Genomic DNA, 15,398 nt, shown 5'->3' with positions numbered 1-15,398 from the left:
ACAACAACAAACAGCAAAAACAGACTCAGCAACTTGATTATGTATTTGTGCATACCTAAACACACATATACATATATGTATGAAACAACAATAATCAAAGAAATAAAGGCTAGCAGTGCAAGCATGGAAAGGTCACAGGAAGGGTTGAAGAGAAGATAACTGGGAAGGGGCTGGAGGGAGGATAATGGAAGGGGAAAAGGGATGTAATTCTTTCAACTAAAAATATACTAATAAAAATAGAAATAAATGAACTTTCATCATTAATGTAGATTGGATGAAGTAATTTATTTTTCTAACACCTATAGAAGGCTCCCAACCAACATCTTCTCATTCTCATACAGAGGGACCAATTCCCACACACATTCTTTTGAGATGAAGATGATTACATTCTTTTGAGAACTAGAGGACAAGTTCAAAGTTGATATTGTAGCTCCTTAGCCGATTATGTGAAAAATCCCTGCAGCAGGGCTTGCCATGCATGACATCATCTTGGCCATAGGTCCTGGTAGAAAAGGTCACTTTAAAGGTTCCTTCTCTCTTAGCTCACTCTAGTCATGAAAGTCATCAATGACAGCTAAGAGTCACCAACTTTCCAAGGTTCAGAACCTGAACCCAGTAACAGGGAGTCCAGACCTCCTGACTTGTAGGCTATGACATAACATCACCATGTATGCTGTATGCAGCTCTCACTTCTGCCTTGACACCTCTGAGGGGTTTCCTACATCTCCCCTCCTAGTTCTTTTCTAGACTCACCCAGATTTTATTGACATAGGCTTTCACTACTCCTAAGTGGCCTTAGGCAGTAGTTATATTAAACCCCAAAAATCTAATAAAATAGTTAATGTAAAACTATAACACTGCTGTCAAAAGGAAGAGGATAATTGTGACCTAGGCTCCAGAGAAATAGAGAAGTGGTCAAGTCATTTTGCTATTTTTACCTGCCTCTAATTATAGAAGGAATTGTATGTGTCTAGTCGAATGTGCAATCACACGGACAGTGACTCAGAGCTCTGAGAAAAGTAGAACTACGTAGACAGCAACTGTGCTCAAAAGATCCTAATCTTTCACTTCTGCCATTAAATTATTCATAAACCAGCGTTGGCCTGAAGGTTCTTATCTGTAAGGTAAGGACTTGGACGACATGATTTCTTATTTCCTTTCCAGGGCAAAGTCAATGCTTTTGAGGAGTTCTGTAGAAGGAAACAGGGATAGTGGGTAAATTTGGAGAGTTACTCGGAAGAAAACAGGAAGCAGGAAGTAAAAATTTACAGTCTTTCCATTCATTAAAAGCCAAAGCATCTGCATCTTAGCCCTTTAGACCCACTTTCTTATCTAGTCTACCATTTTTCTTTAAATAAATGATGCTTCTTAACTAGAACTGTTATAAGTTAAAACTATACATTTTTCCTGCATAAAGAAAGTTCTTCTAAAATGTCTAAGGATTCTTTTGAACATGCTATCTTTGGCATCAGAGTTTCATAGCAATTCTTATAGTGAGTCATATGAATTATGAGCCAATAACATTGCTACATGACTGTGAGACAAGCATGCAATGTAGAGATAAAAGCCAGAGTGTGAGATACCCTCTGTCCTGAATGAACCATTACCACTTGAGCACCATCCTGCCTACAGTTTTCTGAGGTTCTGAGACATAGAGATGGCAATTAAAAGGATGGGGATTAAGAAGGTTCCGTGGACACATCTCTCCACAAAACAAAAGCAAAGAAGTATCCTTTACGTACAGCAGGCCACAGACTACAAATAGTTTCACTTTCAAAGCAATTAACAATTACAACAGCTGGAGAACATTACATGAACTACAAAACTACCATTGCTGAGGGAAAGAAGAAAATGGAAGGGACATTACTATTCCGATAGGGCCACTCATTAACCAACAATCAGACAGATACGATTTCAAAGATTCTAATAACATTCACTTCTGCTTAAAGAGATCACTCAACATGAATATATATATATATATATATATATATATATATATATATATATATATATATGATCCATATTCACTTATGGCTTGAAAAATACAATGTTCACAGGTCTGGCCAATGAATTAATCAAATAAGAGATTGAGCTGTAATGTGTGAGTAAACTGCTATTTGCTCACCCAACTGCTCTCTCCTCTCTCCTAGTATTAGATAACAGAAGTTGATTGACCTTAGGGGACACATACTTTTTGACATTCACAAACTCCCTTTGTGCTGGAAGTAGCTATAACATGGCAGTCTACTGGGGAAACTTCTGATAAAGCTTTACTTTCCTAATAAAAGTAAAACTGACAAAGATGATGTAATCTCTTTGCCCTTAACAAAGATATTCTTAATTCATCTTGTATACCCTGTAACAGAATTGCATGGAGTAAATAATTTTGATAAGCAGAAATATTTTTCTCATGTTTCTGGAGAGTAAGAAACCCAAGACAGAAGAGCTAGTAATTATCAAGAGCGTTTATGTTGCATTACTCTATTGCAGATTCAAGAAAACAAGAAAAAGCAAAGGAAAGTAAGCCTTCTTCTTTACTAATGGACATACTCCTGCACACAAACAAACATCCATGAGGGTAACACCCTGATGGTGAAATTATCTCTTAAGGGCCCCGCCTCCGAGAAGTGTTACAAAGGAAATGTTGCAAAAGAGGGAGTGGAAAGATTATAAGAGCCAGAGGACCAGAGTTTTTGCTAAGATTGTCTCTTAGAAACCGCACACAAAAATCTCATCAACATGACTGTCCAAGCAACAACTGAACAAGAATAACACCAACTGACATGCCAAACGGGATAAGTAAAAGCCCAAGAAGGCTCAACCCTACAGGAAGAACTATAGGCAACTGAGGAAAGGTGTGAGTGGAAGAGATAGCCTTCCCCCAAAAGAGCTCACCAATTGGTCAGTGCTAAACACTCAGACCATAAAGCATATATACAAGTAACATACAGGCTCAGCAGGGTGTTGAAATGTGTTTTTTGGTTGTGTCATGTGATACAGACTCAGTTAATGTTTTGCTGAAGCAAGACCCATGAGAGGACACGTGATGTTTGGAGAGAAAATGAATAGGACTCAATGGACAGTGGCAGGATACTCGCATAACTAGTTGTGAAACACTTCATTGGTCATGCATCTTCACTGACCTTCACTTTATTGGGCGAGTACATCAAAGAACTCCTGGTAGTCTGGCTGGTCCTGGTCACTCCTACTAACTTGTGTGGATTTAGAGGAGGACAAAGGGTTTCTTCTGGATCATGCCACCACTGCTGATTTGTGTTTGTATCCTGCTACTACTTGACTGAACTGATGGTATTCTAACAGAGATTCGAATCGCCTCAAAGAATTACATCCAAACAGGTCCACATCTCCTTGTCCTATTTAGCATCTTTTCTCACCTACCATTGGAAGATGGGCTAATAGGTGAATCAAAGCATTTGAGAACCTTTATTAAAGTAGGTTTTGAAAAAAGCTAAGCCTACAGGATGCATTTAAAAATATACCCATAGATACATGCATGCAATAACAATCAGAAAGAAAAAAAAGAGGCCATGGATTTGAAGGAGAGTGGGAAGAGGTGTATGGAAGGGAGGGTTGAAAGAATGAGAAGTAAAAATGTTACAATTATATTGTAATTTCAATTTTTCCAAACTGAGTTTTAAATAGGACAAATATCGAAGCCAGAACAATGGGCAAGACATTTGCTGTGAAACCATTCATTGTGACAAAGGCAGAAGCATCACAGAGATACACTGTAGTGTCACTGAGCTCCTGCTCCAGACTACTTGCTTGGAGGCAAGTCTACTTAGTCTCCAAAATATTAATGTTTTCTTCTCATTATTCAAAGCGTTCTGCCAGGGAGAGGGGACCTCATACAACTCAATGCCTGCAGTGAGCTAACCTTTCCTTGCTCTGTTGACACCAAGGACACCCAACACCACAATCCAACTTTTGGTCTAGCGTCTCCTAACTATGCCAGATTTGCTTCTATTTTGTATATGTTATGTATATACTAGCCACACGCTCTCTTGCTCTTGAAAAGTTAGAATGAAGAATTTACCACTAAGGTATTTCTAAAGACATACGTTCCTCATTTTTCCTCCTAATCAAATTTGATGATCCTTTGTTGAATTTTTGCATATATTTGGAAGAATAACAATTAGAAAACGCTACTCAGCATTCTGTCACCGCAACTGATACAGGTTACTTATGAAGTAAAAAGAGATTTGTTTAGATACACGATTCTAAAGGTTCTAGGTCAAGTTCAGATGGTCCATTGGCTTAGGCTTCTACTAAGGACAATGTGTACAGTAATGCAAGAGGCATGTGTTGAAGCAAGCGAACACTGATCTCCCTAAACCAGAAGTTAAAGGATTGCAGAGTTTTATACTCCACATGTATTTCAAATGAAAGACATTCAATTATGCACAAAATCCTAAAAGCTCCACTACCTCTAAAGGTGCCTCAGCCTTGAACACATGGACCTTTGGGAGCACTGGAGACACTCATTCAAGTCACAGCATAGACCAACAACTCTAATGTAATGGGCAAGTATCACATGCCACTATCCGTTGTATGCTCCACCAATGGCATTGGTCATACAGGTCAATGAAGTTACTTAAAGCAATCTACTCTGTTCTGCTTTTTAGAATACAGTTTTGTTTTTTGTTTGTTTTGTTTTGTTTTGTTTTAATTTAATCCATTTGTTTACTTCACATCCCCCTTCTCAGTCCCCTCCTCACAGAGTCTATCTTCCATCCCCCTCCCTCCCAAGAGGGTGCCCTCCCATATCTCTCCACCCCAAAATATCATGTCTCTGCAGGTCATGGCACATCTACTCCTACTGAGACCAGACAAGGAAGTCCAGCTGGGAACTGGATTCAACAGACAGGCATCAGCTTCAGAGACAGCCCCTGCTCCAGTTGTTGGGGAACCCACAGAGACCAGAGACAAGGCTGCACATCTGCTACACATGTCCTGGGGGACTCTCTTCAACCTGTGCATACTCCCTAGTTGATTGCTCAGTCCCTGAGAAGCCCCAAAGGTTCAGGCCAGTTGATTCTGTTGGCCTTCCTCTGGAGTTCTATTTCCTTCAGGGTCTTCAATCCTTCCCTCAAATTTTCCATAAGAGTCCCAAGCTCCATCCAGTGCTTAACTGTGGGTGTCTGCATCTGTTTCAGTCTTTCTGTGCCATGACCTGCAGAGACATGATATTTTGGGGTGGAGAGATATGGGAGGGCACCCTCTTGGGAGGGAGGGGGATGGAAGATAGACTCTGTGAGGAGGGGACTGAGAAGGGGGATGTGAAGTAAACAAATGGATTAAATTAAAACAAAACAAAACAAAACAAACAAAAAACAAAACTGTATTCTAAAAAGCAGAACAGAGTAGATTGCTTTAAGTAACTTCATTGACCTGTATGACCAATGCCATTGGTGGAGCATACAACGGATAGTGGCATGTGATACTTGCCCATTACATTAGAGTTGTTGGTCTATGCTGTGACTTGAATGAGTGTCTCCAGTGCTCCAGTCTCTCAGAGTACAGCCATGCTAAGCTCCTGTCTGCAAGCATAACAGAGTATCATTACTAATGTCAGGGATTGGTGCTTGCCTATGAAATGGGACTCAAGCTGGCCTGGTCACTGCTTGAACCTTAGTCTCTGCTCCATCTTTGTCCCTGCACTTCTTTTAAACAGGACAAATTTGGGGTTGATAGTTTTGTGGGTGAGTCAATATCCTTATCCTTCCACTGGGAGTCCTGCCTGGCTACAGGGTTGGCCTGTTCCCTATGGCCACTGCCAGGCATTTCAGTTAAGGTCACCCACATTGACTCCTAGGATCATCCCTCATCCCAGGTCTCTGGAACTGCCTTGAGATACCCCCATCACAACATAGCCCCAGCTACAGATTTCTATTTATTCTTCCGGCTCTGGCTCTCTCTCCTGTCTCTTCCCATACTTGATCCTGACCACCCCCCCAAAGACCCCTCCCCATCACCTCACAAATTCAGTCCCCTCTCCTGCTGCCTATGATTATTTCTCCCCCACCCCCACCTTCTAAGTAAGATTCAAGCATCCTCACTTCTTGTTTAGCTTCTTTGGGTCTGTGGAGTATACCATGGCTATCCTGTACTTTATGGCTAATATCCACGTATCAGTGAGTACATACCATGCATGTCCTTTTAGGTCTGGGTTACCTCACTCAGGATGATATTTTCTAGTTACATCCATTGGCCTGCAAAATTCATGATGTCCTTGTTTTTAATAGCTGAATAATATTCCATTGTGTAAATGAACCACATTTTCTGTATCCACTTGTGGGATTGCATACTTGTATAACCATTCTGATGGTTTCTCAGAAAATTGGAAATAGTTCTACCTGAAGACCCAGCTATACCGCTCCTGGGCATATACCCAAAAGATTCTCTACCATACAAGAACATGTGCTCCACTATGTTCATAGCAGTCTGATTCCAGCAATTGGGAACAACCCAGATATTCCCCAACTATAGAATGAGGTTGTATATGCTAAGCTTTGGCACATAGAAGCTGTCCTATCCAGCCTCATTTACATACAAAAAAGAGAAATTCGATGTAAAAGAACAGCTCTGGATTTTTGAGATGTGCTAATATTCTTTCAAGGGGAAGAACAAAAACCCAAAACCAGTCTGCTACCAAAATGTTGAACTTTGTCCAGCTGAACACTCCAGGTCATCTTATATGTCAGCACTGTCCTTCAGGGTTTTTTTTTTTGTTCCTGTAAAACTAATTTCTCCTTTTTTTCATAAAGAAGTCAAATAGGATATAGTCATTTCTTTGTTGCCTCCTAAGCTGAAGAAGCTTCTAAGTGACAGACAGGCATCTGCTATTTTCTTATTACAGCCTTCCATACCCTAACTTCATTCTGTAGACAGTTATTATTCATTCATTACTTATGCGCACATTGTATGTGTTATTCAAGCTAAGCTTCATGAAACCTCTAAAATGTAAGGAAGACACTTGTATTTTCCCAATGAAAAAAACAGATGCATTAAATAACCTGGGTAGAAAGTCTAGAGCTTATACTTTAAGTCAAGCTATTTGGTTCTGGTGTCAAAAATTTGCCCACAATGTCATGCAACAAAACTTGTAGATGAGTTAAATACTTCAGCTAATATCCCTAAACATACAGCTTCAACAGATATTTTAAGGTAGAAATTTTATTTTATTTTTTTATTTTTGAGATTATAATCTAATTATACCATGTTACCCTTTCCTTTTTATCTCCAATCCCTCTCATATACCTCCCCTTTCTCACTTTCAAATTAGTTTTTATTACATACATATACACAGAATATATATATATATGCTTGCTCAGTTATATATTGTATTATATTATATTATATTATATTATATTATATTATATTATATTATATAATGGTAATTGTATGTATGTTTTCAGTGCTGATGACCTTGCATTGGATCAGTTTGTGTGCTTTACTCTGGGAAGACCATTTCTCCTGCTCTCAGCATTCCTTGGTTGTCTATCTACAGTTGTTTGTGTAAGGTAGAGGCCTCATCAGCTTCCCACTCTCCACTTTGACACATTCATTGGTGTCATCTTGTTCACGTAGGAAAAGACTCTATTCTGGGTCCCAGAACAACCTTTCCTCACAGTTCTTTACTCTTTCCATTTGTATAGATGAAAACAGAAACTGGCGTACTTGAAAGAGCTACTAAATGCTTTGTTATTACAAAAAAAGTGTCTACATTTCTAGAAGTATGTGTAGTTCTTGACTATCTGATAAGACAGGAAGGTTGAGCTTGTAGAACCTCAAAAGGGAGATCAGCTACTCCCAGAAGTCCTTTGAACAGACTCTAATAGGATATGAGGCTGTCTTAGTTACTGTTCTATTGCTGTGAAAAGACACCATGACCAAGGCAACTCTTATAAAAGGAAGCATTTAGTTGGAGGCTTGCTTATAATTCATAGTTTGCCAGTTATCATCATGACAAGCAGTGTGGTGACAGGAAGGAAGTCATTGTGCTGGAGCAGTAGCTGAAAGCTTATATCCTGTCCCAAAGGTGGTAGGGAGAGAGAGAGAGAGAGAGAGAGAGAGAGAGAGAGAGAGAGAGAGAGAGGAAGAGAGAGAGAGAGGAAGAGAGAGAGAGGAAGAGAGAGAGAGAGAAACAGACAGAAACAGAGTCAGAAAGAAACACAAATAGAAAGGGAGAGGCAGACAAGGAAAGACAGAGACTGAGAAACAAAAAGAGACAAAGAGGCAAAGAGAGCCATAGACAGAGATAACAGGATAACAGAATGAGAAATGAGAGAGAGAGAGAGAGAGAGAGAGAGAGAGAGAGAGAGAGAGAGAGAGAGACTGGGTCTAGTTTGAGCTTTTGAAACATCGAAGTCCATACTGAGTGACACATCTATTCCAACAAGGACACATCTCCTAATCCTTCCCAAACAGTTTCACTAACTGGCAGACAAATATTCAAACATAGAGGCATATAGTCGCCATTATCGTTCAAAGCACCACAGAGAACATTCATTTGGAGAGCTTTTTGGGACCACTTTCTTTTAGACACTTGGTGAAAGTTTGACCAGGACAAAAGAAGTAAACTCCAGGCTGGAATCTGACTTCAGGACAGGACTCAAGAAATAGGCCCAGATTAAGAACATTTACATTTGAGTTAATGCAAAGCTCAGAGCAGACTTGACTTCTCATCCTGACTACCCCCTAGAAAGGTGTTTATGGCTTTTTGTTTGTTGTCTTGCTTGTTCCTTGACCCAGAACTGATCTTATTATTCTGCATGTAATTAAAGTGGTATAAAAGCAGATTGGAAAATAATAAGTCTGCTTCAGCCTCAGAACTAGTTGGAGTCATGTTATAATGCTGTCTAACTGTCTATTTTTTTTTAATCCTCACTCATACCCTGGAGAACCTGTTGACTGACTGAGCTGGCTCAGTCAATTCACCATCTTTTTCTTCTGTAGTAAATGATTTGTGGGTAGTAAGAAACCCACAAAAGCATTTCTGTGTATACTACTATGTCATAAAACAATTACTATCTCTATTCTCTAAGTGTTCTTCCTAACTGAAAGATTTTTGTTCTCCACATTGTTCAATGCATAAAATGTGGATGCCTGTAGGTTAGAAGAACCCTTGGTGGTATCTGGCTTTTATAAAGGAGAAAGAGGGATGCTGTTCTTCACGGGTAGAAAATAAGAAATTAGATAAATTTTAACTTCTTTTCAAAACTGTCTAATATCAGCTTCTTTCTTGGTTCAGCAATAAAAGCAATTTCCTGGGGCAGAATTTCCACTCCCAAATCCAGTATAGAAACACTACATAGTTCCAAGCCAACTTGTCTAGTTAGCCATCCTATTTCCCATGTTTTTCCATTAGTCCAATCTGTTTCTGTCAATTACCAGACCTCTGAAGCTAATACCATCATCTCTTGATGGGTTGATGGATGAAAAAGCTACAATCAGACCAAATGATGAAAATCAACTGGCAAAAACAAACAAACAAATAAAAAAAACAGCAAATGAAGATTCATGGAACTACTGGGAAAAATCTCAAGTGTATGATGCTCAGTACAGTGCCAGACTCAAACTTACACTGTGCGTGGACCCATTTGACAAACATCTGTTAAAACGTTTCTAAATCCTGAAGAAATGGATAGTAAACATTATGCAAATCTGTGTATGCAATAAAATCTACAGAATTTTATACCAATGGGCAAAAATCCATATTACTTACTTGCAGGACATTTTTAAAATAAAATAAATCCATTTATAACAATATTCTTTAAAAGGAAAGTGTCATCACATCCATGTCATAAAATAAGGAACACTGCAAGGAACACAAGTTCCATTTTTTATTATTATTCTTTAACAATGTATACTAAATGTTTGGTCATTTTTATCACCCATTGCCAACCTTATTTCTCTCCCTCTCTAAATTAAACCCTTCTTCTTCCCTTAAATTTGATGATGATGATGATGATGATGATGATGATGATGATGATGATGTGTGTGTGTGTGTGTGTGTGTGTGTGTGTGTGTGTGTGTGTGCCTGTGTGTCCCATTGAGTTAACTATATTTTCATAAGCTTGGATGGAAGGTTTACTGGAACATGACCAACTTAAAATTGGCTATATCATTAAAGAAAAGAATAACCCTCCACCAGCAATAATTAACTACCCATAGTCCTTCAGTGAAAATAGATTCTCATGGTCTCCTCCACTAGGCATGCTGAAATGAGGATGCTCACTCTTGTGCAAGTCTTATGCAAATAACCACAGATAGAAGAGTTTGTGAACACAACAGCTATGCTGTGTCCCCAAAACACTGTCTCACATCACTCCTTCACAGCCTCTGCTCTTGCACTGTTTGCACACACTCTCTCTCTCATGATGGCCCTGAGCATTTGACACAGATGTCCTGTTTAAGACCAATCACTCTGCAGATTCTTATTCTCCTCACTTTAAGAAGCTGTGAGTCTCTGTATGAAAAATTTGCCCACTCATCAAAAGATGAGCCTCTCTGACAGCATCTAAGAGTGGCATTCATCCGTGGCTATAAATGTAAGTATGTGTAGGGCAGAAATCTGAGTTCTTATATAAACTTGCTAAATCGCTCCTTAATTCAGTGTTTTGATTTATAAAATGAGAATCATAAGCCAATTCTCAGAAAATCACTTGACTTAGCTCTAGAATTTTGTGAAGCTGTCAGGCTGCAGCATATGGAATTCCCCAAGTTGCTTGCCTGAAGCATTAGCAAAGAATAAGTTTAGCTAAGGGTAGCAGTTGGAATAAACAACCTCAAATGAGGGCATTTCCTAATGTAAGATGCCCAATAAAGAGGAAGTACTAATAAATATCTTTCCCACCAGCAAAACCAGAGTAAATTTTGGATTTAAAGAATACCATACATAGCTGGAAAATATCATCCTGAGTGAGGTAACCCAATCACAGAAAAACACACATGGTATGCACTCATTGATAAGTGACTATTAGCCCAAATGCTCAGATTACCCTAGATGCACAGAACACATGAAGCTCAAGAAGGATGACCAAAATGCAAATGCTTCGCTCCTTCTTTAAAAGGGGAACAAGAATACCCTTGGCAGGGAGTAGGGAGGCAAAGATTAAAACAGAGGCAGAAGGAACGCCCATTCAGAGCCTGCCCCACATGTGGCCCATACATATACAGCCACCAAACTAGATAAGATGGATGAAGCAAAGAAGTGCAGGCTGACAGGAACCGGATGTAGATCTCTCCTGAGAGACACAGCCAGAATACATAGGTGAATGCCATCATTAAACCACTGAACTGAGAATGGGACCCCTGTTAAAGGAATCAGAGAAAGGACTGAAAGAGCTTGAAGGGTCTTGAGACCCCATATAAGCAACAATGCCAACCAACCAGAGCTTCCAGGGACTAAGCCACTACCCAAAGACTATACATGGACTGACCCTGGACTCTGACCTCATAGGTAGCAATGAATATCCTAGTAAGAGCACCAGTGGAAGGGGAAGCCCTGGGTCCTGCTAAGACTGAACCCCCAGTGTGTTGGGGGGAGGGTGGCAATGGGGGGAGGGTGGGGAGGGGAACACCCATAAAGAAGGGGACAGGGAGGGATTAGGGGGATGTTGGCCCGGAAACCAGGAAAGGGAATAACAATCGAAGTGTAAATAAGAAATACCCAAGTTAATAAAGATGAAAAAAATTATATTTAAAAAAAAGAATACTATACATAACACCTTTCGACTTCATATTTTAAAAACAAAACTTAGACATACTTATGGTATAGCATGTGACATTCAACACATATATACATTGTTTCATGTTCAAATTAAGGTTAGTGTAATTATACCTCAGAGAGAAATCATATCTTTGTAACATAAATATTCAAAACCATTTATTTTAGATTTTTAAAAATTCTTATAGTATTATTGTCTATAGTACCCTACTATAAAACAGAATACCAAATCTTACTTTCCTATCTAGATACAACGTGCTGCCTATTGACTGACTTTCCCCCTGCTTATCTTCCCCCATTTAAATTTTTGGAACAAACACACTTACAAATAAATGGGGAGATAGAGAGAAAATCATATTTCCTTCTGCCAGAGACTAAGCTTCTGCATTTTGTTTTTGTCTGTGATGATAGACATAGGATGAGGAAGATGGGACTTTTTCAGCTAAGAGAGCAATGTGAAGTTACTCACACGGTATGTACTGAATCTGAAAGCTTCTGAGAAAAACTCCAGAATAGAAAGACTTGCTGTTTCCATTACAGTGGAATGTCCCTTAAATTTTTGTCTCCATTTCTAATTGAGATTGTTCTGTGAAACCAAAGGAAAAGAAAAAGGTCCTTCCAGTTCAGTTCAAGGAACCTAAATGATATTATAGGAGAAACTAACCAGTAGGTCAACGTCACACTGGGACCAGGGAAAGACTTCAGAAGTCGTTAAAAGGAAGTATGGAGATGGCAAATTGCATTGAATGTTTGCTTTAATATCTAAAGATCTCTAATGTAGTAGACTTATTCTAATTGAAGTCTAATATTAAATCAATATACAGAATATTAAATGTCATATATGGTGTGCTGGTTAGTTTTAATGTCAACTTGATGAGATAAAGTCATCTGAGAGGAGGAAAGTTCAAGTAAGAGATGCCTCTGTGAGGTCAGGCTATAGGGCCTTTTCTTTTAAAGTGACTAAGAGGGATCAGCCATTGTGAGTGGTGCCAGCCCTGGGCTGGTAGTCCTGGGTTCTATAAGAAAGCAGGCCGAGCAAGTCATGAGCAGCAAGCCAGTAAGCAGCACCCTCCATAGCTGCTGCATTAGCTTCTGCCTCTAGGTTCTGTCCTGTCTGGGTTCCTGTCCTGACTTCCTTCAGTGATGAACAGTGATTTGGAAGCATCAGCCACATAAATCCTTTCCTCCCCAAGTTATTTTGGCCATGATGTTTAAACGAAGCAGTGACAGACTTAACTAAGACATGCGGTGTACTGATTCTCAAGATTTAATATTTAGAAATATTTAAGTGCTTAAAAACAAATATTCAATTCACTTGATTTATTTTCACTGCAGTCGCCAAACTGTAGCATCCTAAGAGCCTCTTCATGGACTGTGTTGAGCGTCTTGAGTGTATTGAATTTTTCTGCAATAAAAGTATCTTGTAACAGGAAATTTGAATTATGTGGCAGAAATGAACCCTGGAAGCTACTATCTATTTAAAGTCGTTTGGGTTTAACGTTTTCAGTGAAGATGCAAAGTGAGTTTTGAACTCAGCAAAATACAATTACCCAGCCCATTATCCTTCAGAATCTCGTGGCCTCAAAACCTCAGCTGTCATCAAATACAACCTCCAGGCTGATGCAGAAGCCCCCTCTCCCCACCTTGTCAGCTCTTTTGTTTGCAAAGCTAAGCTGCTCTTTAGTACCTATGACAGATGTCAATGGTGTAAATTATTATAAATTTTGAATTGCCTAAAACTCCCTGACACCCTTCCTGTTTGTTGAAACTAGGTTTGTTTCCTAAGAACCCCAACCAAGAACAGGTTTTACCCTCATGAGTACTGAAGATGTCACCTTCTTTCTATGCACTGTCCTGTGGCTAAATAAATGAGAATCACCTCTATTGTTCACATCCAATTTCTCTTCCCTCTGCTAAGCTCCTCACGCGACTTGATTTTCAATATCTTTCATCCTATCTACCCTTCTCTAGCTACCAATGATCCCAATGACTTTCAAATACTCTATCTTCAAGAAGACTTGATGGTTCCAGGATATTCAAGTAGCTCTGAGTTTCCACTCTGAAAGGAATGACAGCCTTCTATTGTTATAGTACTGTGTCATTTGTCACCATGGTGTTCTTCAGTGTAAAATAAATTTTTGAGAAGAATTGTTTTCAAGTCTACAGTGAAGAGTTTACATTAGATCAGCAGAGGAGGTATTTTTTCAGTGGAAACTTCACAGAAGAATCAGTATCATATAAAATTAAGCATGAAATTACATAGTTAAAAGTGAAGCTGCAACCAGTGGAAGGGGAAGCCCTTGGTCCTGCCAAGACTGAACCCCCAGTGAACGTGAGTGTTGGGGGGAGGGTGGTAATGGGGGGAGGATGGGGAGGGGAAGCCCATATAGAAGGGGAGAGGAAGGGGTTAAGGGGATGTTGGCACGGAAACCAGGAAGGGGAATAACAATCGAAATGTAAATAAGAAATACTCAAGTTTATAAAGATAAAAAAAAAGTGAAGCTGCAGATACAGAGGGGAGAACCAGGCTGTCTGTCTACTTAAATGCCTCACATCAATATCTCCACTTTCATGGGTTGAGATCAAATAAAGAGAAAGAGGTTGACATTGTGTTTTGAATGTGTTCCCCCAGGTTCACATTGGCACGTGGTAAACTTGTTTCATGGTCATCGGCTGGTGTCGGTATCATATAAGCCAGAACGGCATCAAATATGTTATGCAGCCAAGATTGACACTACTGATTCTCCCGTTTCAAGTCCCAAATACCTGGCTTACAGTTGTATACCAGTGTATCAAATCCAAGATGCTACAAAATGTAGAGGTGTGACCAGTAAGAGATGATGAGACAACTGAGAGAACTGAGAACTGACCATTGTCATAAGAAGTGGGTTTTTATTTTTAATTGGTTATTTTTATTTATTTACATTTCAAATGTTATTTCCCCTTCCCAGTTTCCCCTCCACAAGCCCCCATCTCCTCCTTACCCCCCACCTGCCTCTATGAGGGTGCTCCTCCCCACTCCTGCCTCAGCAGCCTAGCATTCGCCTATCCTGGGTTATCGAACCTCCACAGGACCAAGGGGTTCCCTTGCCAGTGATGCCAGAAAAGGTTGTCCACTGCTACATATTCACCTAGAGCCATGGGTACCCCCTGTGTATTATTTGGTTAGTGGCTTTATCCCTGGGAGTTTTGGGGGGTCTGGTTGGTTGATATTGTTGTTCTTCCTCTAAGGTTGCAAACACCTTCAGCTCCTACAGTCCTTGCCCTAACTTCACCATTGGGGGTCCCTGCTCTTAGTCTAATGTTTGGCTGTGTATATCCACATCTGTACATATAACAAGAACACATTCTCCACCATGTTCACAGTAACCTTATTTATAATAGCCAGAAGCTGGAAAGAACCCAGATGTCCCTAAACAGATAAATGGATACAGAAAATGTGGTACATTTACACAATGTTACACTATTCAGCTATTAAAAACAACGATTTCATGAAATTCACAGACAAATGGATAGAACTTGAATATATCATCCTGAGTGAGGTAACCCAGTCTCAAAAGAACACACATGATATGTACTCGCTGATAAATGGATATTAGCCAAAAAGAAGCTTGGAATACACTTAATACATCTCACAGATCATATG

At 39.6% G+C, this 15,398-nt stretch overlaps 1 long non-coding RNA gene across 1 annotated transcript; it reads left to right on the top strand.

The window, feature by feature from the left end:
- Positions 1 to 1,001: 1,001 nt before the first annotated feature.
- On the top strand, positions 1,002 to 14,079 carry LOC120100731 (uncharacterized). The gene is made up of 3 exons (XR_005500715.2): positions 1,002 to 1,124; positions 12,164 to 12,224; positions 13,724 to 14,079. It is a non-coding gene; the product is annotated as an uncharacterized LOC120100731 (long non-coding RNA).
- The last annotated feature ends 1,319 nt before the right edge of the window (positions 14,080 to 15,398 follow it).

This window comes from Rattus norvegicus, chromosome 2 (genome assembly GCF_036323735.1).
Source record: "Rattus norvegicus strain BN/NHsdMcwi chromosome 2, GRCr8, whole genome shotgun sequence".
Classification (NCBI taxonomy): Eukaryota; Metazoa; Chordata; class Mammalia; order Rodentia; family Muridae; genus Rattus; species Rattus norvegicus.
This window is presented reverse-complemented; position numbering and strand designations above follow the sequence as displayed.